This window comes from Haemaphysalis longicornis, unplaced genomic scaffold, assembly GCF_048455015.1.
Source record: "Haemaphysalis longicornis isolate Haplotype H1 unplaced genomic scaffold, Haemaphysalis longicornis Haplotype H1 scaffold_12, whole genome shotgun sequence".
Classification (NCBI taxonomy): domain Eukaryota; kingdom Metazoa; phylum Arthropoda; class Arachnida; order Ixodida; family Ixodidae; genus Haemaphysalis; species Haemaphysalis longicornis.
The window spans coordinates 47822110-47848860 of NW_027526225.1; the positions used below are offsets into that span (position 1 = coordinate 47822110).

Consider the following 26751-nt stretch of genomic DNA (forward strand, 5'->3'; position numbering starts at 1 on the left):
CTTGGGTAACATAGACAAAACAGCTTTGGCCTGATCGCTTTTACCGATCATCGCCGAAAGCTCCCCGACAATCTGCTGCAGCTTCACGTTTACCAGGTGATCAAAGCTGGGCATCAAAAGCTTCCCACTTTCAAGCGTTTTCTGGGCTTCCAAAAGTGGGCCGAGTGCATCTCTCATCAAGATTGCCTTCGCATAAACAACTTCTTTTTCAGAAAGTATCCCTCGAATAGCTTCCGCTTTGCTGCTATCATGCGAGCTTTCAGCAAGTTCTGTTAACGAGCTCCACATTTCTACGACTACCACAAGTGCCTTGTAGAAGCTTTGCCATCGATTCGGGACAACAGAAGGCGGCTTCTTAATGTCAGGTCCAAAGAGGCCATTAGAACAACAAATTTCAGTGTACTTTTGGTAAAGCTTGTTAGCGTGCTTAAATAGCGCTCCAAACTTGATCACTACGGATCGAACATCAGACATGCATGGTAAAGAAATGGCATGGTCAACACTCACATGAATAAGGTGTGCTATATCTTTCACATGCAAGATTTGGATCCCTTCAGCCTGACAGATTTCTCGAACCATCTTTCGCATGTATTCGCTGAGTCTGTGGCTACTGCCACAACGTCTTTCCACGTCTTGCCAACCGTCAGGAGCGCCTTGCTAACTGCGCTGGCCACCGTGTAACTGTTCGATGCATTTACCCTGTCGACGTCGACCAGAACAACGTGCTTCTTCACGTTTTTCTGGCTATAGTAGCACAGGAGAGTGTTGATGGTAGGCACACCAGTGATGTCTGGGGATTCATCGACGATGACGCTCACTTTCACATCTCGCATATCATCGCGGATTTTCTCCATGTCCTTGTCAAAAGCTTCTTTCAGGTATTTCAGCCGAAGTCTTTGTCCTGTTGGCATGGTCTTCGCGGCCTTGCAGTATTTGCGTGCGAAGTCTCCCAGCGGTCCGTCCGCCTGGTGCATGCTTATTCCGCTGTACGCTAGGGCACGAACAAAGTCATGGATAACGCCGTCCGCTTCAGTTTCTTTCGCACGCTGTCTACAGGACATATCAAAAAGCGTCTGCTGAGACGTTCCCGCAGTCTCAGCTTCCTTGGAAGCCGTCTTGAACTTCTTATGACGAGATGACATTAGATGCTCACGAATTCGGTCGTAGGGCTTCTTCGCTGGATCGGTGACCATCTCGGTGTTGCAATATTTGCACACTAACGTGCGGGTGCCTTCACTGTCTTTCGTTGCGATCTGGAGATCTTCATGTTCTTTACACCAGTCATCCAGTGTCTTTCGTTTTCTTCCCATCTCCACGCTGAAGTTTCCGGTGCCGCCTTATGTCCGCGACGGTGGCTTTGCGCTCACAAGACGCGCCTGGTAATGCTAAGTGAGGATGGCGATATGCGTCTCGTTGGTTAGAGTTCGCACCAATCAGAAGCCTGATTCACTTCGTCACAGAAAAACTGGAAGAAAACCTAAGAGACCAACCTTGGATCGCGTTTTGTTCACATTCTCTTCTCGTTCGTCTTTATCCCCACCCACTAAAAAACGTGACCCTTTTTAGAAGTTCTTCGAAAAAGAGCAATACCACAATTTCCAGAATTTTGCTGCTCCTGTCAAAACAGGATTTTGAGTGCAGTGGCTTCTTTCTTTCTTCTTTCTTTCGAGGTTTTTGAGGGGGGGGGGAAGAAGGAGAGAAAAGGGCCCGAAACTGTCTGGCGTGAGGTGCCGACACCTTATCAGGCCCGGGGAGGGGGTGGGGGAGTATGGGGCTTGGCTGCCCGCTGCGTCGGCTCGGCGGCGGCGGGGGCTTGGCGGTGAGAGGAGGGTGTCGCGCGAGAGAGTGAGGGGCGTTCGCGCGGGGTTGGACGCTGGGGGAGGGTATGGCTGGCTTCTTCGTTGCTCGCCGTCGCAGGAGAGAGGGAAGGAATGCGACTTGCATTGGGGCACGTGACGTCCGCGCGTTGCATCGCCTGAGGGGTCGGAGCGGGGACGCCTTTCTCCTCGTCGCCGGAGACAGGGCTCGCAAGCTTGGACGTTCCCTGGTTTCCCTATAGGCGGCGTAAAAATCGACGCCCCACGTGACCAACCTATAGCGCTGTTTTCGACCATCAAGTCCACCAGACGACGCAAGCGAAAGGTTACTTTTGGTATAGAATACAAAACATTCATTCCGTGACTCAAAGAGCCCACACAGTTCGCTTACAATGTGTTATTTAAAAATATTATAACAAGTTTCACATCAAACATCCGTTGAGCAAAAATGTGCGCAACTTTTTACGAACAGCCGACTGGTGCACCACCTCGTTTCTGAATTCGCAACCACAAAGCCGCCAAGTCAAATTGAAACCGCTGCAACGGCCCACCGTTTCTATGTGCGCGGAGCACTGGTTTCGTGACTGTTGTTGCTGTTATGTGCTTTTGCGTCCATCCGCTGTTGAGAGGACTGGCGAAACACGGGAATTGAGTGCTTGTTGAGTGACAAATGTGGGAAATTCTGCATCAGAAGACAGCTGTCGAGGCCAGAATATTTGATTCTTCCAACAGAAGGTGAGTGTTATGCACTCCGCTAGAAAGACTGTGCAAACGAAACCGTTGTCGCCGTCAATACCTCATTCGTGCCCTTCGTTCGAAATCTTAGCGCAGGTGAACGAGTTGTTATGGCAAAAAAATAAAGTCATGAAAGCGACGTACAATTGCAGCGATCGAAATGAAATGATGTCCTGGCCTCTGTAAACTTGCGGATGTCAATAAACGATTTGTTCTCACTTGCTGCTCACTGTGGTCTGTGCCAGTCGAGGCCATCTGGTCACCTGGCGTAACATCACCAACATCACTTCACTAGCGCGGCGCAAGTAAACACGCGACCAGCGTGCCAGCCAGGAACCAGCAGGAGCAGCCACGGCCGGACTCGACGCCCCTTTCGCGCGCGGGAGGAGGAGAGTCGAGTCCGACCGTGGAGCAGCGAGCCGGCGGCCGCCGTGCGAGGGCAGCCATGTTATTAAGGAGCTCAAGCGGCCTGTGCAAAAAGCATCCGCCATGTTTACAGCGCCATCAAGCGGGCGTACTGGGTAGTTCACGACGCCGCCACTACGCTTTTTCTGGCACTACAGGCAAAGCTAGACCTTTGCTTCTCTAAAATCCTCCCTGTTCTGTGCCGGAGATGCGCGGCGTGTTCGGTTGTTGGCGCCGCTGCTCCCTTGCTTCCTCCAGGGCAGTCTTCTTTCCCTGCTTTTGTGGCCATTCGAAAGGAGATATCACCAGCTGCGTGATGCGCGGGGGAGGAAGGACACCGCGCACGGCTCTCAGCAGGGCCGACCGACGAGCGCGTCTAAGTCACCGTGACGGAGGCTGGCTGAAGAATAGCGATAATAATGCGGGTTGGAACCCACGCTGGTAAAAAAACCTGTACACAAAACGTCTTCGTCGCTCAATCTCTCCCCCACCGACTGGTCACCCGTCCCTTCCGCGTGAAATTCTTGGAAGCAGGTGCACATATCCGAGACTAATCTGCAGTGGGCAAAGGGGCAGATTTCTTTGCTTTTCTTTCACCCTAAATTTGTTCACAATGTACTCGAAGCGTGGCCGGCCTCAAACGTGTTTCCCACTTTCTTCTGCAAGCATTTTTTTAGGGGGGGGGGTGCATGTACGCCCTCACGGCGACCTGTCTAGAAAGCGTGGATAAAAACTGCAGCGCTACTCTCCAAGCAGCAGGGTGAAATGCACCCGTTTGTTTGTGAGCGGGGCGCCAGGAGAGAACGGCAGACCGTCATGAGAGAGAAAGTGGTTCGGGTGAAAAGGAAAGGAAGTGCACTGGGGATATTATTGAGCCCAAATGTGGGCTCACCTGCATACAACCCAGTGCGGGGGGGGGGGGGGGGAGGAGGGGATGTAAAGATTAGAGAGGAGAAAGAGGTGACAAAGGAGACAGGTAGTGGTGAGAAGAGAAGGGGAAGAGCATCAACACGAGTTAGCAGCAACTCACGATTGTGCAGATCGCTACAGGGAGGTTTATTCGGGGAGAAATCGGGTTTAACCCGATTCTCCTGAAACTTGTTCGGGGTGCAAGAATCGGGTAAAATCGGGTTTTACCCGAAAACGAACAACCCTAAGTATATGCCACAACAATCCCCTATCTACCAGTAAGTTGTCATAGGCTCCCTTTATGTCCGTAAACAGTAGCCATGTTGGTCTGCCCTGTGCTGCACAAATTTCGATGGTCTGGGTTAATACGAAAATATTGTCATCTAAGCGCCCACCTGGCTGAAATGAATTTTGCAGTTCCCCTAAAATACCGTTACTTTCCACCCACTTCAACAACTCGGAATTAATGGCTTGTATAGCTAATCTATAGAGCACTGACGTGACTGTATTCGGACTGTATGAGCTCGCCTTGTCCTTCTCTGCCTTGCCTTTATAGATCACTCATTCTGCTTTCGCGCCATTGCGTGGGAATCCTCAGAATTTAAGCACGCTCAATGGCTGTATACAAGTGCACCTTTCCCGCTGGTCCCAAATGGTTGATAATCTCTATTGGGATTCCATGCGGTCCTGTTGCCGTATTTTGGGAACATTGTGTTTTGCCTTTTTCCAATTCGATATTAAATTTTTCACCTGTTGCGCTCCTATTGGTCACATGTGTCCGGTTAGCCGATATATCGCGTGTTTGGCCAAAAGTATTTGCAATGACTCCCATATAGGTATTTTAATGCGCTGTCCCCCAGGAGAACGTTACCGTCCCCGTCTTGTATCTGAGTCTGCACCTCTTTAGTCGTCGTTCCCAATGCGTTTAAATGATTCCAGATATTTTTGGGGGCACTCTTATCCTTTTTATGTATACCTGATACCCATTTTTTACTCGCACTTTTAATTTTCGCTTGAACTAGTTATGCACTGCATGCAAATAGTCCTGGTGGTAGTGGAAGATCCGCTCGCCTACGGTTTGCAAGTTCACCGACCCCAGGGCTTGATGGAAAGCAGCAACGGGGCAGCCAGAAAAAAGGGTCGCTGCTGTCAGCAGCAAGTTCTTAGCAGGAATGTCGCGGAAAGTGGCCTGACTCTGCCACACTGTCCATGTGATCGGCGCATTTGCTTATTACGCAGAGCATTGAGCCCTCCACCTTAAACTCATTGCTGCACGGTTGTCCACCCGTTGAATTCTTAAGGCCACCGCACAAACGAGCAAGTAGGATGCGCAACTTTTTGTGCAATGCTAGGGTAGCAGATGTCAATAGTAAAGGTAGGAGGGGCCCCAACATATCAAATCACATAACACCAGCAGCACTGAGAGTTAAGACATGGAATTAAAGCAGGTGCCTTCCATGTGCACTAACAGGCTGCGAGGGGCGCACTTGGTTTCAAAGTGAAACCTTTGTACCGCCTGTCCTTGGGCAAGTGGGGAAAGGCAACAATGTAATCCTAATATTGTTCAGTTTAGCCGCAGGTCTATTAATTTCAACGTAGTTATAACTGGGTGCACCATGGCGTTCTGCCGTGACGCATGGCCATGTGCACTGTTGAAATGTGACTTGGACGCGTGTCTTATCTCTTGGCGTGCTAGTTAACTTCCTACTTCTGGAGATCCGCAATGACTGCACTTCCATGCCCCTTGGACCTCCACATTGCTGGCATAATCTCTTTCCATCCACCCTATCACTGTCACTTGGGGAACATTCAATTAGGGCGTTCTTCATCGCACATGCGAAGGTACTTACGAAGTGGAACCATTGCCCCATACCATTACGTCAGTTGTGTCAACAGCGGCTGTAATTTGGTGACCTAGAGCCCTCCACACTTGTCTTGTGGGAGAACCTGTAGCTGAAACGCTTTCTCGGCATCCAAGTTCACTAGGGTATGGCCACATCAAGGCCTACCATGACATAAGGCAACTGCATGGGTCCGTCATAGTGTTTTGTATCAGGCCTCGTGGGTCTGTATGTACTTTGCTACTTGAACGTGGCGGTCTGTGGTGATTGAGACAATGTTCTGTGATTTTCCTATCTGTTTTTGAAAGCACTTCACAAAGCCGCATTTTTCCATCGCCGTGTTTGTGTTGACCTTTTCGTTCTGTGGAGGCCAGCCTATTTAAGCAGGGGTGACTTACCTCCCTTTCTTGCACTTTTTCAAAGTGGAGGATTTGTTCATAAATTTGGTTAAGAATCCAGGTGAATCGCACCGTCCGTCCTAGGCCAAATCAATATCCTTGCTCAGATGCCAGGATGTTGATTGAATAGCGAGCAGCTATTGTTGTTGCTCTACAGCTGAGGAAAAAGGCAATAGCAGAGTGGATAATCACAGGGGTGCGAATGACTGTTTCTGCAAATGACTGCTGTGATGACGTCACGCAATCTTGTACATGGTGGGAAAAGCGCTAAGACGACGAGGACAAGCAAGTGCATGGAACAAAGCGCCACTAGCAACTGAAAATTTATTACGGGAAAACACATATATACATGGAATAAACACCGTTGTCATAACAGCCAAATTTACAATCTACCAGCCGACAAGATCACGGCACACCAACAACCAAACAATCTATACATAATCAAATCACACGTGTGCTGACAAGAACAAAACGCAACACATTTTATCCGCATCCACTACCTTGCTTTCTGTGAACTGGTCGTGACCCTATGGGCAAGGGGGTCACTGCAACCTGAACCGTCTCCAGTCCTGCCTTGATTCCAGGGAATCGCTTATCCGTGAGGAATACATTGCGTAAATACATTGCAGTAAATCCAAAAATCCAGAGTCATCGTAACTAAAGCATCCAAACACCTCAGCGTGCAGCCGCCTTTGTAGTGGGAATACAGCACTCTGCTGCTGGTGAACGGCGCTTGGCTTCTCTGCTCTCACTTTGCTGCGACCTGTGGTCATCCTACAATCAGAGTTATGTGCCTTTAAACAGCCAGGCATTGTCGAGATTGTCACATGCGATGGTGGATGGAAGGATCCGTCTTCGCATTGCTCGACTTGATGTACAGAGGACGCTGCAAAAGTGCCGTGTAGCAGTTTCCCTGTGTACTGAAAAAAGCGCTGCAGTGGAGGGGTATGTGATGTTTCAGTTTCTTTCACTGTTTGCAGGCACTTCACAAAACCGTATTTTCCAGTTGTAGTGCTTGTGTAGACTTATTCGTTCTTTGGAGGCAGAAAAACTTTAGAAGTGAAGGTCAGTTCTTACTTACCTCTCTAATCTGCACTTGTTCAAAGTGGCGAATTTTAAGTTGGGCGACATGTATGGAGTCAGTCATGCATTTGGCTGAGAATCCAGAGGAATCGCACTGTCCGTTTCCAGCCATATCAACATCCTGGCCTTGTAGCTCAGTAAACAACTTTTCTTGTTGGCTCCACACCTGAGGAAAAAGGCAATAGTGAACAGCACAGTGGTGCAAAGAACGACTGTTTCTGCTATTCTTTTGCTGTAATAATGGCATGCAGTCTTGTAGTCACTAGTTTTTTTACTGTGTTTATGGCTGGTTACTAAGTGGCCTCGCTGATAGTTGAAGAATGTTCAATCCGAGATCATGCATGCATTTGTGTACTCAAATGGCCTTACAAGGGCTGCCACACTTTCTCCTGCGAATAAAGTGGCCGGGGAAATTAGCTGATTGCTTGCTGGCTGTCCATGGAGTAGTGGCTGACTTCACCAACTAAGATGCCAGCAGACAATCTGCTGTTTTTTGTTTTTTGCTGCTACTTCTTTAAATCTGCTTCGAACAGGTGCTCCTCTTTTTGGTGTTGTGGTTGTTTTAAGAGAGGAATCGTGTGAGCTTATTGGCTTGTAGTTCTAGAATTTAGTCTGAACCTCGCACCACGAGGCACCTTGTGTGTATTCAAGGTGACAGTACTGGCGACACCGCGGACCACGAGCCCCCATACTCGGGCTTTAACCAACCGTGGCAGTGAGTTTAAAGCGAAGGGTAGAAGCCTCTAACAATGGCCGTCAGAGCCCTGCCCAAGCTTTGGCCGATGGGCTCCCGGTCTGTCTACCAGGTGGGGAGCTCCGGGACCTCACGGGCCGTCAGGGTAAAGCCCGCGAAGGAAGTACCAGTTTGCTGGTACATATCGTTTGAACCGGAAGCAGTGCTCTACTGATAGCACAGAAACTCTGGCATGCCGCATAGCACTTCCTGTAGGGCTGGGAACAGCTCCTTCTGGCAGCTTTTGAATACGTTAAGCTGCCTGTCAGACAATTCAGTGCGACCACTGACAGAAGCAAAAACAAAACACTGTGTGTCAAGATCCTTAAGTGGTCTCAATTAAGCAATAGCCCTAAACCACTGCGTTCTATATAGCTTTAGTGCGTAAAACCCCTTATTTAATTTTACACCACTGCATGCATGTGACAAAACAAAATCACTGAAATATCTGTGGTTTTGGTGAAACACCTTGCTATACATAGAGAAGGATATTTAGACTTTTTTGTAGTCCAGGCACTGAAGTACTAGTGTGAGAGCTGCTTAATAGTACTACAAAGCCTGACAATTGAATGCGACTTTTGTACAGTACTGGAAGGAATTAAATGTAACTAAAATAGATACCAGGTATATCCACAAACGTTGAAGGTCTTAAATAGTGCTACCAGTCAGTTGTTCCAGATAAATTAGCTATAGTGAAGGAAGACATGCAATAGCAGCGCATGTTTTTGACACCCAATGTGGCCTGTCTTCGCACAAGCAGCCGATTTAGGTGCAGGTGGTCGGCCTCTTTTGCAGACCTGAACTAGTTACTCTTCGGCACATAACTCGTTCACGAGGACGTGCTGTGCCCACTTGAACACTTCTTAACAGGTTCTGAAACGAAGGCATGTAGTACTAGGCAACAAGCTAAGCAACGACCTATTGTCCTAAGCAATGACCTATTGTACATGAGGACGTGCTGTGCCCACTCCTGAACACTTCTTACCAGGTTCTGCAATGAAGGCACGGTAGCACTAGGCAACGAGCTAAGCAACGACCTATTGTACAAGAGGACGTACTGGGCCCGCTCTTGAACACTTCTTACCAGGTTCTGCAACGAAGGCACTGTAGTACTAGGCAACGAGTGATTTAGCAGGTAAAGAAATAGTATACCTCTGTAACAGTGGTTGTTTTAGTCATTCATGTAGTCACAGAACAACTGTTTTACATATTATGGATGCAAACGTTGATCTACGCGAACTGTGAACCTGGTTGTAGACATTAGTAAACAATTTCTTTCAGCGTTAGCCACGTCCACTGGTAGCTGCAAGTGATGCGTAAATCAGTGCTGTGGTTGTCAACAGGATCCGAAGGATGAGGGGACTTCTTTTTCCAGCCTGATCAAGGCTACAGCACCCGTTTGCAGGGCCGGAACTGTCTGCATTGCGTGTATCGCTGATGTTATCTCGATCGTGAAACGCGACACAACATTGCAGCCTGTGCACTTTAAAACCGGCCTAAAGCGGGAACAGCACATGGCTCAGCAATAAGGACAATATTAATAAACTCATTTTCAACGACGAACAGTTAGAGCACGAATTATTTAGACAAGTGTTTTCACACGGGCATTTTGACATAAAGAATGTCTTGCCTCCAAACGTTCGCTTATTGCTGCACTTGGGTTGTTGGGCCCAAGTGTGAACTGGTTGTTGCCTCCAACATACATGGCAACAAGATCACCGGCTGCAGTGATAGCGCCACCAGAAGACCGGGCAAGGTCTCGGTTTTTGAGCCGCCGAAGCTGAACGTCATCAACTCAACCGTAGAACACATGGTGCTGGGCCGTAAATTTTAGTTCACTGCTGCCAGCAGTGATTCCGCAAATGGTTGCCACCATTCCAAGCGGTGTTTATTCACAGCACACAAGTGATCAGTATGGAAGCACCAGCACGTTGCTGTTGTTTAATCGTGCTCCTGCTCTGGCAATTTTTTCGCTCGTGGTTTACAGCTCTCGACAGATGGCGCAGCTCATTGGGTGGTCAACCACAGCAGCTTGCGCGCACAGGGGGGCTGCTCATACGTGGGCGCGCATAAATGAATAGCCTCTTTATTGTGTCATATGTAACTGAGTACCACTCTAAAGTGTCTGGTGAGACTTTGAGGAGCAAACTTCGGTATACTTTGCTCATTATCCAAGCATGGTGCCACTATCTAGAGCTAAGTCTGTTTCGATACTCGTGAAAGTCCAGTATATCCAAGCAAAATGGAGAGACGAGCTAGTTGGTGAACATCCATGAGTGAAACTTAAGTGCAAACAGACACGGACGAGAAAGGGGGCTTTGGTGGCTTGATCAGGCTGTACACAGCAAGCATGGTGTTCGGACAGTTGGATATACCTTTAAAAACACTGTGCATACGTTTGATGTATCCGTAAGAGTTATGATTGCCTTGGCATCTCGTATGGCTTAAAGCACCTGGATAAGCTTGCTACGGTGGCTCATAGTTAGGGATTTCTCAATCTCTTAATTATCAGCACTACACTGAACTAACTTGGAAATGCATCTGCGAAAGCCGATTGTGAGATTGAAGAGGTCCAAGGGCAACTGACTACGCTGACGTTAAAAAAATTTTGTAGATATGTCGGACGTATCTTTCAGAACTTTTGTTGCACAGTAATTATAATTATAATGCACAGTTATGAAGCTTATGAAGTAAACAGCTGTATAAAAAACACCAAAGCAACATGAAACACATGTTGGTTCTCAGTCAAATGGCACATCAGTTGTACAAATTGGTCATCTCACTCACTGGCATTCACTGTACTCATTCCTTCTAAGCACTTCGGTGTGTAGATGGGCGAGGTCTTGCCGTTGTGGGGCCAGTGCGAGGGTCACCAGTCTGTGCCGAACAGCTTTCGCTTGCAGGAACAAGCATCGCCTTATGGAGGTTCGCATTGCAGGCTTGAGCTGTTCACTGTAGCTGCTTTCTTGGCGGGAGTCTTCATTTAATCGTCACTGTAGGGCTGCTCCAACAGCAGTGCAATGTTGTGGAATGCTACGCAGGCTTCAGCGATGATAGTTGCACAATCTGGGTGGTTGTGAAGAATGTAATATTGCTGCAACCAAATGAACCCACTTTTCATTAGTCCCATGCAGCGTTGCTCAGTACTCTGGGCAGAGGCATGGGTCATGTTTGACGCGCCCCTCTGGTGTCAGGAACCGGAGTCATAGGCCATGGCTCTCAGGGGTATCTACTATCACCGAGGCACACAGGTGTTGCAGTCCAGGGGTCATTTTTTGTCATTGTTTATTCTCACTAAACTGGGGCATGGGCAGATGGCAAGGCACTGCATGTTGGACTGTGCTCAGTGGCCCCACCTGCTGATTTGTAAGGGGGTGAGAAAGTTACCGCAATGCTGTGTTTCTGTTCTGACACCCGAATAATTGCTTTTCCTATATGTAGGTACAATCATAAAGGATGCCTGGATGTCAGGATTTAGCTGCAGAATAAAAAAGTCCAAATTACTCCGCAGGTTAGTGTGCCGACCCCTTACTATATTTCTGCAAACTTACAAGTATATGGAGAAGGTGTATTTGTTCATAACACGAGTAGGTTTGTTCGAGGTGCTGTACGATCTCTCCTTTTTAGTGAGTGTGACGTCTAGCCAATTTGTTATTCTATACAGAAGTAAAGGGCCTGCTGTAAGCGTCAAGGTGACAGAACGAGCTTATGCAGGGTGTCTCAGCAGTAGCTGTTCTGACCGCAAATATAAATGTTCCATCTGTCCGAACCTCATCACCTGGGTGGGCTCAAACTTAGTGCACAGCTCAATGTTTGTTTTCTTAGTCCCCGAAATCGGTGTTTACTCTGGGCTGTCCAAATTGAAATATTCGCCTATGGGGATGGCAGTTCTCCATAAGTTTTTACAGATAGATGTAAGCTTTTTGCCGTGGTGGTGAAGGCGACACTGTTTCGTTTTGTCTCAAGCATGGTAGCATGCGAGAGTGTCGCCGCCCCACAGGTCTACGAGTGTGTGCCTTATACAGTCGCCAACAGAATTTTCGAACCCTCAAGAGGCTGTGACAGCGTACTAAAAGTCAGACTGTCTGAAAAAAAAACATTCAAAAATTGTCATTTTTTTTACTGAGTGGCTTGAAAAACTTGTCAATTTGTTTCTGTGAGGGAGTGGTACATTTAAAAAAAAACGTGAAACACACACTCACACAGCTGTGTATTGCTTGCTTCTCTTTTGGTCGGCCAAGCACACTAAATGTACCCTCCAAACACAATTTCTTGCGTTGCTTATGTTATATGCGCACCCAGTCTCCACACCACTGTTGGGTTGGCTGAGCAAGCGCTCCTGCAAGACTGACTGGCGCTATGCGAAGGAGCTGTTGCAAGGCCCCAGGAAGCGTTGGTCCGCGTCCAGTATTCGCAAGTTGGTATTGGAGACCTGTAGAATGATGTGGAACATTCAGCAAATACATGTGATCCTTAGCAATGGTAGCGTAATTGAATTGGAATGACATACAATCAACACATTCAACGCGTAATATCCTGTCCGGGAGAAGTACACCTGTCGCTCATGCTCAGGCAGCTGTGGTGCCAAGAAGGCTACGAGCGTGTTGTCCACGCACCCGGTGACACCGGGCATTTTTTAGTGGTGCAGGAACGTGGCTTTTACGGCGGTGCACCAGGCACGAGTGCGCAAAAAATGCACCCAGCCGCGCAGTTGCCGGCCCGTGTGATGGCCTTGGCGGTGGTGTGGATGCACCGCTCACGGAGGACTGCAACAGTGATATCGTTACTTTGCTACCGACAGGTGACTGAAAGCCACCGGTAGAAAAGAATTGAAGGACGCTTATCAGTTTGTCCTCGGTACTGAGCCTGCGCTGCCGCCGACTAAGTTCGTTTCGCAGCTCGTCAGACAGGCCCCTTTGGGAGGTGGAAATGCCGGCGGACTGTTTCTTCAGTCATTTCAAACACGTCAAGATTACTTCTTCCCCGCGTGAACTACAAAAAATGCACACTTTCACCATGACACGCATGCCGTCTCTAACAAATTGGACCCCACCAAGAAATGTAATTTCTTTGCTCTGTAACGATAGTGAAACGACACTAATGCATACATCACCTGCGCACACAATTTCACGCACGTTTGTTATTTCCCGCTTGAACGAGTCATGGCTCTTATCGAGCACTTTAGTTTTTTCAAAAAATGGACAACACTTACAATCACGGTAATGTATCCCAAGAACAGCACGTGGATGAGCTTGCTAAGGTGGCTCATAGTTAGTGAGGGATTTCTCAATTATCAGCACTACACTGAACTGGAAATGCACCTTCGAAAGCTGATTGCGAGATAAGAGGTCCGAGTGCAGCCGACTACGTTGATGTACCTTCAAAAATTTTGTGGATATGTCAGACGTTTCTGTAAGAAGTTTTAATGCTCAGTAATTATACTTATAATGCACAGTTTTTATAATGCTCATGAAGAAAACAGCAGCATAAAGAACACCGAAGTAATGTGAAACACATTTCTGTTCTCAGTCGAATGGCACGACAGAGTTGCACAAATTTGTCATCGTACAGCACACGTGTGCGATTTAGTATTTACTGTACTCATTTCTTCTAATCACTTCGGCATGCTGCCTGTAGATGGGCAAGGTCCTGCCATTATGGGGCAGCTGCAAGGGTCACCAGTCTGTGCCGAGCAGCTTTTGCTTGCAGGGACAAGCGTCGCCTCATGGAGGTTCACCTTGCAGGCCCAACCTGTTCACTGTCACTGCTTTCTTGGCTGGCATAGTCATTTAATAGTCACTTTAGGGCTGCTCCAACAGCAGTGCAATGTTGAGTGCTGCACAGGCTGCAGTGATGGTTGCTGCACAGTCTGGCTGGTTGTGAAGAGTGCGATAACGCTGCAAGCAATAGAGCCCACTTTTCATCTGCCTCATGCAGTGTTCCACGGCACTCTGTGCAGAGGCATGGGCCACATTGGTGCCCCTCTGTGGTGTCCTCTCTCCTGGGTGGCCATGAATTAGTCATTGGCCATGGCTATAGAGGGTGTCAGCTGTCTGCGGTCACCTTGTTGGCACACGAGCGTTGCAGTCTAGCAGTCATATTTTGTCATTGTTTAGATGCACTGAACTGGGGCATCGCAAGATGACAATACACTGCATGTTGGACTCTGCACAGTGACCCCCGCCTGCTCATTTGTAAAGGTGTGCTCAAGTTTCCGCAGTACTGTGTGTATTTTTGTTCTGACACCAGCATTATCTAATTACAATCATGAAGGATGCCTGTATGTCAGGGATTTGCCGCACATTAGAAATATCTAAATTACTCCGCAGCTTAGTGCACCGTTCCTTTCCTATATTCTTGAAAACCTACAAGTAAATGGAGGTGTATTCGTTCAGAACCACGAATAGGTTTGTTTGAGCTGCTGTACGATGCCTCCTTTTTACTGTGTACTTGGATGCACATTAGTGATATTTCTAGATGTACTTTAGTTTGATCAGCTGTACTTTTTAGTGTGCATACTTTGCATAGGGCATAGAATGCATAGGGCGCGAGTGGAAGCGCTTCACATGGGCCCTGAGTCCTGTAACAATGGTTTTTCATCTGAGAAGCTGGCAGTCTTAGTGGTTAAAATTTTTTTGTAACATGGTCTTCCGAACAGTTGTCAAACTTGCTAATGAACAATGAAATGGACCATATACTTCCAATCTAGGTTGGGATCACCCATGGTGCCATTGCCTGTTCATGTGCTTTTAGAATGCAGCATGGAGACGCAAAACAAATTTTCGACTGAATAATCCATGTTGAGTCGGCTAAATGTAAATGGAGGCAGTATTTGGAGTGGCCAAGCACAATGCATTGCTTGGAAATTCAGTTATGTGTGTCAACTGTCCCCTGGTCCCCCGAAGTCCCCTCGGTTGCCTCTGAATGTGCTGAAAGTGACACTGGCAAGGATACTTGTAGTTTCGAAACTCAGACAGAGCTGACTATGAAAGATGTTTCTAGTTGCCTGTCAGAGAATGCAGTATTGAAAGAACGCCTTGATTATTTGGAGCAAGAGTTGGCTGCTGCCAAGAAAAAAATTTTGGAGACTGTGGAGAAACTGGAAACACTGACCATTTCCAAATTGACCAGAGATAAGGTCATGGAGTCAGACAAGACTGTTAAGTTCTACACGGGTCTTGTGTCTGTACACATGTTCAATTGTCTGCTGAATATGGTGCTATCTATCTGGGAGCCAGCTACAAAAACACTCTTTGATGCTGAGCAGCAGTTCATCCTGGTACTCACGCGGCTTCGTCTAGGACTTCTTGCGAAAGACCTTGCATGCCATTTTGGCATCTCACCATGCTCCGTGAGTGTGATATTCCACTCTTGGTTGGATGTCTTGGCAGACAATCTCAGAAGGTTCATCGTTTGGCCGTCTCGAAAATCGGTGCAAGCCCACTGACCAGCAGCCTTTAAGGACCTTCTGTTTGATGGTGTCAGAGGTGTTATCGACTGCACGGAAATATTTATACAAAGGCCAACAGCCATGACTGCCCGAAGCCACACCTATTCCAGTTACAAGCACCATAACACAATTAAGCTACTTGTAGTGACCTTTCCCACAGGTGCCATCACGTTTATTTCGAAAGCTTGGGGTGGACGCACATCTGACAAGGAGCTGACACTGAATAGTGGACTGTTGGAAAAAAATAGAAGGCGACGTTTTTCTTGTAGACAGGCTTTCGCTGTGAAATGTTTGGTGCACATGGAGCAAGACTTCTAATGCCATCGAGGACAAAGGAACGTGCCCAGCTACCTGGAGGCGAGGTCACAACATCAAGAAAAATGTCAAGTGTGTGAATTCATGTTGAGAGGGCAATACGGAGGCTGAAGGTATTTAGGGTATTTCAGACTGTGCTGCCATTAGTTTTGTCAAGCGACCAGGAGATAGAAATTTCACAACTATAGACAAGATTCTCACCGTATGTAGCGCGCTCGTCAACCTCCAGCCTCCCATAATCAGCGGTGATCCTAAAGAGAACGATGTGCATGAGTAACTGGTGACGTGCTGAGTGACCTCCCAGTGTGCATCTAAATCTTCCCATAAGAAGATGGCCAGTGCCTTTAAGTGTGCTGTGTGTTTCCTTCTCGTGCCCTGTGTGAACAATGATTCCTTTCTCTTTATATGAACTTCAGGATGCCTATTTAAGTGTACAAAATAGTACCCCTTCCAACTGGACAATTAATGAATAAAAACTATGTTGTCTACCAGTGCTGTTGAGTTTACATGCTTGCAATGCATAGTATTGTGAGCTGTTTTTATACATAAAGTTAGATAATCTCTCAAAAAGTATATCTTTCAGGGAGGGGAAACGTTTTTGTACTGAGCAAATTAACTGGTTTGAAGCAGTAACACATTAGTGATGTGCGTGTAACAAACTGTGCATGCAATGATGCATCAAACATTTAAAATATCTGAATTTATTATTTGACACACTGACTGAATATGCCATTTGCAAAGTGAATGCATATCATGAAAACTCACAACTTTCAGTATGCCAACAGGAGGGGCCGAATAATTCAGAGCACTCATGCCCCAGTTGATTTGGGGGTATGCACTGCACGTACAAAATAAATTTTGCTGATGCAAAATTTGAGTGCAGCTGGCATAACATTTTATGCATACAATGTTTTAGACATTACAGGTATTTACACACTTCATGCACACCCTTGATTTTGGTGTGCACTTGAGTTTTATGCACTTCAGGTGAAAAGCTGTACTACATACTGAACATTCAATGACACATCCAGATTTGGTGCCATGGCACTCGCATGTCCTTTTAGAACTTTCTATTTGATTGCGGATTCTCTGTGATTGCAGTTCGGGGAATACATGGTTCAAAAAGAAAGCAGTCGCTTTCTGTAGTGTAGCTGCCCAGAATGTTTCGTCAAAGCAAAGAACCTCCACAGTTAAGCATTCCTTTGTAAATACAACAAAGTTTGCCTTATTCAGCCCCGAAGCAGCCATTTGGGCCTGAACCTGGGCATAGTAACCATGGTTATGCCTTAGCTTTAGGTCTTCATCTAAATAGGCCTGCCTCCTGAAATTTATTACAGGTGGCTTGGCTTTGAGCGATGCAGCACACTTTATCTCCAGCACAGCTTTTTCCAGCATACGCACGATACAAGAGCATCAGGCGAGCTGCTAGAAATGGCAGTTCAGCCAACGCATGTAAACTACATTCACTGAGCATAAGTTAACTATGCTTGTCATGTTCATAGTTGATGGAAGCTATTTTTGCTTCACTTTCCATCTCTAATCCCCAAAGGATGTTTGCGACACGTGGTGCTTTTACGTAGCCCATTATTTCGGCGGCAAGTCCATCAGCACAACTCTTGCATGCTGCCACTCTTTTCGCCGGCCTTTTCGCTCATCTAGCCATGCTGACGACTTCGATTGTCCACGTGTATTTTCTTCTATCGCCGCACATTGGGAAGCACTAAGCTTCATACCTGTGGCCGTGTCTAGGCCAATGCTTTTGTAAATATCGCCTTGTGGGAAAGTGGCAGACGCCTCCGGCTGCTTGGTTGGTGGTTCAGGGTAATATTCAGCTGTCTCGGGAGCTGAATTGGTGGCTTCACTGCCGCTCACTGATGTCAGCAAAAGTGTTGTTGGGGCATTTGACTGCAGAGTTCAATCAATATTTATTAGAGGCAAAAAAAATTTCAGTCCAGTTTGAAGACACCTGTCAAACTTACGACGCGGTGTTATGTGTGCATACTGTGACGTAATAAAGGTATGTAATGCACATTGCTTGGCACTTTGAAGATAGACTTTTGCGATTAAGAAAACGTACATGCGATCATGCAAACACTTGTAATAACTCAGATGCAAAGTGATCAGTCCTGTTCATGTCTCAGTCAAAGAAGCAGAGCAGACGTATTATGTGTGTGCATTGATTAATCTGACCCCAGTACTCACCTTCAGCTGAGAGCAAGAACTGCAAACTTGCTCGTCTGTCCACAGTGGCACATCCTGCTGGGCCCTGCGTGTTGGCTGGTCTATTGGTGCCCCAACTTTGGGCTTGAAGAAATTAATTTTGCTGGCTGGCGCAGCCTGAGAAATTTTTTGTTAGCCTTAGTACATTTTAAAAAGATGGAATGATCGGACAAAGCAAGTAGCTGATGGGAAACTTGCTATACTTTTTCCTGCCACTTCAATCCACTTGCATGGAACATCAGTTGGCGACGCCTTGTTCATGCCCAACTTCACATGGGCCTTACTGTAAAACAGCAGTGCAGCAACGTGTGTACAGCATTCTCCAAGTCTGAAAGCAAGATAAGAGTATGGAAATGTAGACCACTATGTGAAAAAGGAATGTTGTATTTCTGCACATATACAGCCAAAAAGCCTGCCCTACAAGTACTGGCCATAGCGCGTGTACTGGTGGGCAAGCCCTCACAGCGACAAGAAATACGGGAGACTAGAAAAGATGCTTGAGTTGGTGGACAATAAAAATGCAAAATGCTAAAACACATACGGTGGCGTAACCGATAAGCTTCAGCTATGCATGAAGCAACTGGAATGTGAAATGTGGATTTCTTGTCCGATCTGCTGTCAATGACTGCTGTTTTAAATAGTGAGAAGTAGAACAAAAAGTTAATTTTTGTTTCACTGTTTACCATAGCATAGTAAACTACAATGCAGGTACAACAGCCCTCGTCAGGTGCTGTGCGCCTTAGGTCTTGTACTTTTGTAGAAATGTGCAGAGAAAAACTATAAATCAAGTAAATCTAAACAGCTGCTAACGAAGTGGTGTATGCGCCTCATCTACGTGTTTAGGTTTGTGGTGAAAGGAAATAATCAAAACTTCTTTTTTAGCAACCTGTTTCAAAATCTTTCAAGCACACTGCTGTATCTTTGTCCTTGAAACGAAGCCTCAGCAACACGTTGGCAATCAAGCGTTGAACAAGCTTGCCGAAAACCCAAGTTTACACGATTGTGCATGAAATCGATACTCACCCTGCCAGACAGGTGCAGAGGGCAGTAACAACAGTGCCGTCGTCTTTTGCAATACACCATGGCTCATACTGTTTGGTCAGCATCTGGCTTGCCTCGACTTTTGCAGTAAGAATATCAATGCCATCGCCGCGTTCACCCGCTTTGAATGACACGAGCTGCCTCACTTCACCGCTTACAATCACATTGTATGCGTCACTGATTTTGTAGCACTTGAATTGTTCCTTCGTGTAGAAGCACACACATTCCACCAGATACATAAATATGTCCCCGGGCGTGACAGGAGGCAGGTTTTTAGCTCCAGTCGAAAAGCTGAACTGCACAACTTCCCTATCCAGCGGATCCGGCAACTCTTGTCCTCGCCACTGCAGTTTCTGCTTGTACCTTTCCCGTACGACGACGTCGAGCCCCTTCATGTAGTCGCTAGACATCGCTCTAAACACACCGCCGCGACCATTAAAAACCATTACCGGAAGTGCCGCACCGCAAGTCTTCTGGGGCGAACCGTTCGGTGCATTCGTGTTTGTTTACAAACAGCGAAGATGTGTATACAGGATTTGTACGAGCACACGGAACTGGAAGCGCCCGAACTGGAAAAGGTCACCAGGGCTATTTTCCAGAGTCATCCAAGATTCCGGCCATAATTCCGACTCCGGCAGCTCTCGGGCTTTGATGACCTTGCTCAAGAGGCTTTGGCCATTGAAGCTTCCGTGCAGGCAGCACTGGATTACAAGCCGCCTCCTCCTAAGAGACCTGTTTGGAGCCATCGTGTGCGAGGAAAAGCCCTGCAAGCGGCAGGACGGACCAGCTGAGGCATCTTGCCACAACGGCACTCACCGCCCTCTGAGCAGACGTTCATTGACTCGAGCCCTGACAACTTCTTACCCCAGCAATGCCACCGGCCGGCCAAAAGTGGTAACCACCGAAGGGCACTACGGCAATCGAGGGACCGCGGACGAGATCCAGCCACTGCTGGCCCAAGCCCTGTGGCACCATTGAGGGAAAGCTGTATAGGTAAACTCGCCCCAGGAATACGGCGCCAACGAGAGAGTTTTCTGCGCCAAGCCTCCAATGTGGCGCGAGACCACCGGGCGAGATGGTTGCAGCGCTGACTCACCCCAGCGGTGCAGTGCCTCCTTGGGAGATGGATTTCAAGCAGTGACTTACCCCAGCGATCAAGAGCCATCATGGGAGAGGCCTTTGGGCCAGGCCAACCATGGGAAGTAGTGCCAAAAGTGGAGAAATTGGCTAACTCTTGCCTAGTAATCCCGCCTGACGTCAACAACGAATTCCTGTCCGCACCACCCGAGTTGAACGACACCGCTAGGCAAGCTGAAAAAATCCAAAAGGCCCAGCTGAAAAAAACCATTGGCCAACCAATTGACCATATGGCCAGCCCATTGGTCAGCCGATTGGTCTCCCAATAGGCCAGCCAATGATGTTTTAGGCACCCATTGGCCGAGCAACCCATTGGCCAACCCATTGGATAACCCATTGCCCAACCAATTGGCCGACCCATTGGCCAACCAATTGGATCCCCAATGGGTCACCCGATGGGCCCCCTAATGGGTCACCCAATGGGCCTTCAATGGGTCCTTCCTTTTCATGGCTTCAAATATAGCCCTTTGTAGCATTCCAGCAACCAAATGTAGCCTTCCAACCCTTTGGCTAGGTCTGTGCGTGTGCAGTGCCTTTTTCGTTGAACCCTGATAAATGACAGCAAACTTTCTGCACAATGAACATTCTATTTTCTTACTGCTCGGATGAATAAGCACGCCCGGCCTCATCATCCTCGCGATGAGTCGGCAGTCCTCCTGTCCCGTCAACATCTCCGTGGTCACTTGGCAGTGCTCCTCTGCTGTCAGTTTCCCTGTGCGATGGAAGAATAGTCAGAACAGTTTGTTAGAAGTTGTCAAACAACCAACAAAAACCGTTTCCGGCTGCTTTAGAGATTATTGCTAGGTATGCTAAGCAAGGAGTGAGTAGGTTACCAAAATGCACTGAAATACTCACTGTGCCACACCCTTTCTCATTTCTTGACTTTTTTTTCTTTCTTGCTTGACTGTCTTTCTCATTTCTTGACTGTTTAGGCCCGTTTGATTACTTTGAGGCCAGAGTAGCAGCATGAATCTGTCAATTATTTCATTGGACACAAATAATATTGGCAATATCTATCCCTTAACATTAGCATATTCATTTTTAGATTAAAAATTTGGGGCTAGAGGTCAGTGAGCAGCAAGGTGATCCTTTTTTTATTTCAATGATTACTGTAGCCAGCTTTGCATCATAAACAGCACCATAGTTTTCTATTTTTGAGACACCTGTATTTGCATTAGCCATGGAATATTTTGCAAGCACGGTGCTGCACATTGCAGGCACATGCCCGAGTGGCGAAGGTGCTGTACAGCTGATCTCGAGTATGTGAGGTTTTTGAGTTGCAGTGGCCTTTTTTTTTTCTGGTGAAGAGAGAGAGAGAGGACAGCTTTATTGAGTTGCCTGCAGAAGTAAACACTTCCTCCACGCAGGGAGGAAAAATGCTACTCCAATGCGGCCTCTACGTTAATCTCGACTTCCTGCTCCCAGACGTCACGCGTCCTCGCTACTTCCGGGGACCCGAGAGGGCCGCCGCGTCTTGGCAGGGGGGCTTGTGAAGGCAAAAATCGAAAACAGCCGTGTGACAAGCTCCCGCATCCTCACCAAGAAGATGGGGGAGCTGCCACCGCGTTGGCAAACGCTTTTTCGGTGCACACGTGCTGCAGTTCCCGCGCTAAGATGAGGACTGGGTAAAATTTTCTTTCGACTTACCAAGCACTACGTGTTAGTATGTGTACATCTGGTTTGGTTTACACGTAGTTACTGAGTTCATTTTTGCCGATGCTTGTTCTGCTGCCTGCTAGAGACGCGTTATCTGCTACGCACTGCTCGACAGGCCGAGTGCCCCCATGGTTTCACGGTATGAAAATACTGTTGGGTGGTCGTCAGCTGCCGTCTTTGCAGCAGCCAGGTGACAGCTGTCCAATTTGTCGTGGGGCATTTTTCTCTTGTTTGCTACTTCCTTCACGTGTTCATGCTTCTAACATCCAGATTTTAAGGACCGTGGAAACACTGAGGCTTGCAAGAAATGCGACTGATTCCTGTCGACGTATTATTTATGGCTGTTGAAATAATTAGCTGCCTCCTATGAAAGGCAGATTAAAAAGGCACATGCTGGGTCCACTGAGAACGCTGCATTTCCCTTTTGCTTGTCTTTGAAGAAATTTTCATTCACAATGTTCGTTGCAGAGACTGATTCGCCTGGAGTATAACTACGGGTTAGGGTAGCAGTGCGGTAAAAGCAGAACAGCTTGGCAAGGCTCGAGACTCTGCGTTCCACGCGTTTTCCACTATTTCTTCGTTTTTTTATGATCATGCAGACACTGCTATGACAAAATGTGGTTGCCTTGTGCAATAAGCTAGAATACTGCTAGTGGAGGTGGAAAAACAGTAAAGGGAACGGAAAAAAATTTAAGGCCTCGATTTTTTCACCACCTTTTTTTTGTTTTTTTTGGTTCTCACCGTCCGCTTCTTACCGACTGGCCGTTTCTGACAACCGCGCATGCTGCTCAATGTGCACGCGCTAGAACTTCCCGAGGGCCTTCCGTCTCCCTGCACCACCTGCGGCATTCATCCCCCCTACTCCAAAATGCGAACAAAGCCTCCGCCAGCTGCACGAGCCACTAAACCAAGCATTTCCAAGGCGCGGCGCGAAACCCCCCTCACTTCCAGGAAAATCCAAGGCTGCCACTTCATCATAAAATCGGCGCTGCCCTTGCTTGGCAAACTTGAGCTTCACCTCCCTATTCCCAGGTGGTGCTACAAAGTAGGCAAATTACAGCAAGCATCTGTTGTATTACCTTCTTGAAGCCAATCCCTTGGTTCAGTCTCACCGTGCACACACGAAGGGAACAGGTTGCTGTCGTGTGTGTGCACGCCTCGAATGGGGTTCAGCAAGGACTGCCACTTGGCGACGATCATCTCGTGGCATCCCCTGCTTGAGGCAGCCGACCAGTAGAGGTGATTTGACACTGACTTTATCCACGGCTAGAGCTCGCGACAGCCAGGCTGCTTGGCTGCGGCATGGCGCTTCTTTGAAACACCTGATACAAATGTAAATGCACAAGCACAATAGTTTAGCAGCACCACAGAGTGTTATACCTCTAAATTTTACTTCAATAGCAGATAAGATATGAAAAATATGCAACTGTAACTTAGCATAACGAACTCCTCAGAAGTACCTTTTGCCACATGCCAGACGTCAAACTCGTGCCTGATGCTCTGCTTCTCCTTTCGAAGCAAGCACTTGATCTGTGCATGCCTGTCTGTCACGATCAGCTCGACGGCGACACCGTGGTCTTCCAGGAACATCAACGACCTTTTCAGGCCCTCAAGTTCCATGCGGCAACTTCCCTCGGCTTCATTGGACTGAAACAAGTGACACGCAGCCCTGTTACTTCCCAGATTGCGCAACTTGAGTGTACACGACCTGGCACATTTTACTGCACTACCAGACAGGTTTGCTGTTTGGACAACATTATATACTGCTTGATTAAAATAAAAGTGGCTTCAGTCAATACGAACCTGCATGACTTCAAAATGAAGAATTTTGTTTCTTTCAACATCTAGAAGTGAGTACGTGCCGTTCTTTGCACTGAAGCCAGGGGAGTCCGCTCGGCCATCACCAGCAAGCTTGACCGGCGAGCCTTGGGCCTTGTCTAGAAGCTGTTGCTGATTAGCAGTCCAAAACTAAAAAAAGGAACAGTAAATAAATGTGCCATTGTCGAAAACCAATTTGTGAATTTCTTTAGGGTTGCTACACACCTTGTTGATTGCTGGCCACAGGTGATCTTGCTGTATTGTGAAGAACGTCGGCGGCGTCACTACGGGTATTCCAATCGATACCAGTATTCTCGAGCTCATATGGGGGTTGCACCGCGAAAAAAGTATTGCAGCGCAGATCTTCAGTTTGAGGATAGGCTGCTGCCGAACAACTTCCTGGTTGGTCCAGAAAACATTGTGGCCAGCAGCACATTTTCCCTGCACATACACCGGCGTACCCTCGCGCACAATCTTAGTGTGGCAGGGGGGAGAGGCAGTCATGGCAAACTGTTAGCAGCCTTTTTAGTCAAGCCTCCTCCACTAAAAAATGTGGCTCTGATGAGTTTCTTGCTGTCCATTCTTTTCCTCATCACAGGCTTCAGATGTTTCGCCATCCCTAAAAGAACAGGAGGGGAGGGTAGGGGGTTGCAAGGCATGTAACACATAACCGTTTTTTGTGTGTGTTTTTACTTTGCCGCTACCCTGCCACATAGGCTAAATGAAGTAGCTAGACCCCCTACTAGTCGGCATTAAGGCCAACTGCAGTGATTGGAGGACGAGTTACGTAAACACGTTATTAAGGAGAAAAGGTTGGTTTAAAAACAAATAGCCTCATCCATGCAGTTACGTACTCCAGTATTTCTTCATTGACTGGTTGGTAGTCGGCGTCGTCAGCTTCGTCATCGTCACAGCAAAAGTCGTCTTCCTCGCTCTCAGCCTCCAAATCGCTGCATTGACATCCAAAGTCTCATTGGGAGCCGAAATCCACCCCAATGACGGAAACCTGGATACCTGAAAAAAAAATGTGACAAGCCCATTGCAGAGTGTGGGAACTCCCACTTACGTTAGGATTTCTTCTTTTCAAGTGGAATGAAGTAACATTTGTCAGCCTGCCTTGACTGAAAAGTGTTATATGTTTAACATACCAATGGATACAGAAGGTGGCCTTGCAAGGACTCCACGTGATGACCTGGTTGGCGTCAATTTGACTTGTGAGCTCTCTGCTGTGACGATGTGGTTGCCTTGAAGTCCACTTGCGAGAACTGGTTCCTTGTAGCCATGTTGAACGACCTTGGATGTGCGCCATGCTCTGGTAGTTGATCTGCAGCTGGCGAGGATGGGTCAGCGGGAGCCTCTGGCAGCAGAGGTAGCACATTTTCGTCAGTCTCAACCTCCTCATCACAATCAGCTTGTCCTGGGGTGCTGCCATCGCTTTTCAGCAAATTTTCCAGGATCTGCAATGACACCAGAAAAATGTACCAGAAATATGTTTGTTCAGCCATTTATGTTCTTGTGGCCATGTATATTCTTGCCGTGAAAGCTACATTCGTGTGCTGCTGTTTTGCGACGCTTGACTAAACCCTGCCAATGAATGCCCCCAATTAGTTATTTAGGGCCTTTTCACACCCCTCCGCTGCCAAGCAAAACACTGAATGTGGTTTCTGTCTGGTGAAGAACGTGACACAAGGTTGCTACTGATATGAGCCCCATCAACATACGTAACAATGGTTTTTTTTGAGGGGGGGGGGTGAATAGAAAGACCCTCTTAGCCATGAAAGCTGTGGCTCCCAACTTGTGTCCTAGTTAGTGGTCGCAAAGGCCACAACTAAAGCAGTTGCCACATTGACGGCGTTTAACCATTCTAATGGTAGCATGTATACTTGCGAACAGTTTAGACTGTCCAATGAGCGAAGCTTTTTTGTTTGTTTCAGTGTCCACATGAGGCAGCTGTAGCCACACGTTATCCATCATAACGTGTGGGTTCGAGCTAGTTGGAACTCCATCACCGACACCTTTAGGCATGATAAAAATTTGGACGACGGACGTGGACGACAGGTTCTCATTTCTGGTCTTCATATTCTTCGTCTAAATATTTTTTTGCACTAAAAGGTGTCGATGACGTTATTCACTTCGTTCAGATATTTCAGCCCTGTACATGCAAGATGCAACCAATTTTGTTATCTAAACAAGGTCGCACTAATCAAATGATCTAATACTAATGAGTGCCGAAAACGATAGCTAACTATTCATAAAAGACTAAAACCAGGGATGCACAACTAAGTCGCCAAACAGCAAGTTCTGGCCCACTGTTATATGCCATCTCTCATTGCCTGTGCAAATTGTTTTGAAGCCCACGATTGAAAGTGCCCGTGTAACAGGGGTATAAATAGAAACAAAAAGAAAATGAAGCCCCCAAGCAGAACCAAAAATAGTTTTCCTGTATGCAGGAGTTGCTACAAATAAATTTTTCTGTTAGCCAATGCAGAAAAATGAATTTCCCTGTCAGCCACAACATAATTTCAGGGAAAATTTCCCATATAAACTATCCATTAGAGGTTTCCCATATGAGCAATCATACTAGCACATATTCCAACTTCCACATGTAAACTTGGCCAGCATTTTCTTCTGATGAAGTAAAGAAAAAGGTGACGCCTGCACTCCTGTGGCTCGCAAACCTGGCAATCACAGCCCGTTGCAGGCCCTTATTCAGAGCTGCAAGTTCAGCAATCTCTTCTTCTTTTTTTTCTAGCTTTCTCTCCAGTTCTGCGATAGTGTCCTCTGCGACATGTAGTTTCTTGCGTAAAGGCTCGTCCGCAGCGTTGGCCAGGGCACTTTTTTTCGTTTTGATGATATTTAGAATTTCGGCCTTCTGGGTCTCCCTCTTGCTTTTTGGCGGCTACAAAGCAAATGAGCAGGTGTTAGTCAAACAGTTTTGCTATTTTAAAGCTACTTACCTCCTCCACAACATCCTTGTCATCTGTCTCCTCATCATCCACATAACTTTTTTTTACGCGGAGGCGCTTCTCTCCTTGCAGTTTTTTTTGGGTGTTCCTCAGACTCTAAAAATGGCATATGTAGGTGCATGTATTAGTGAATGCACGCACATAAGGTCAATCTACAGCAAAGAAAATTGTGTACATAAACCATTATAGGTTTCAGCAAGTGTACTGATAAGTGATTTTGGAACAAT

The 26751-nt window shown here is 47.2% G+C and overlaps 1 protein-coding gene and 1 pseudogene across 1 annotated transcript in view; both read left to right on the forward strand.

Annotated features, from left to right (window-relative positions):
• LOC144162612 (uncharacterized) overlaps positions 1-26751 on the forward strand; it is a 117772-nt gene that overhangs the window by 80043 nt on the left and 10978 nt on the right. The gene's annotated exons all lie outside the window — the stretch shown is intronic.
• Positions 3926-26749, forward strand: LOC144162610 (uncharacterized; annotated as a pseudogene).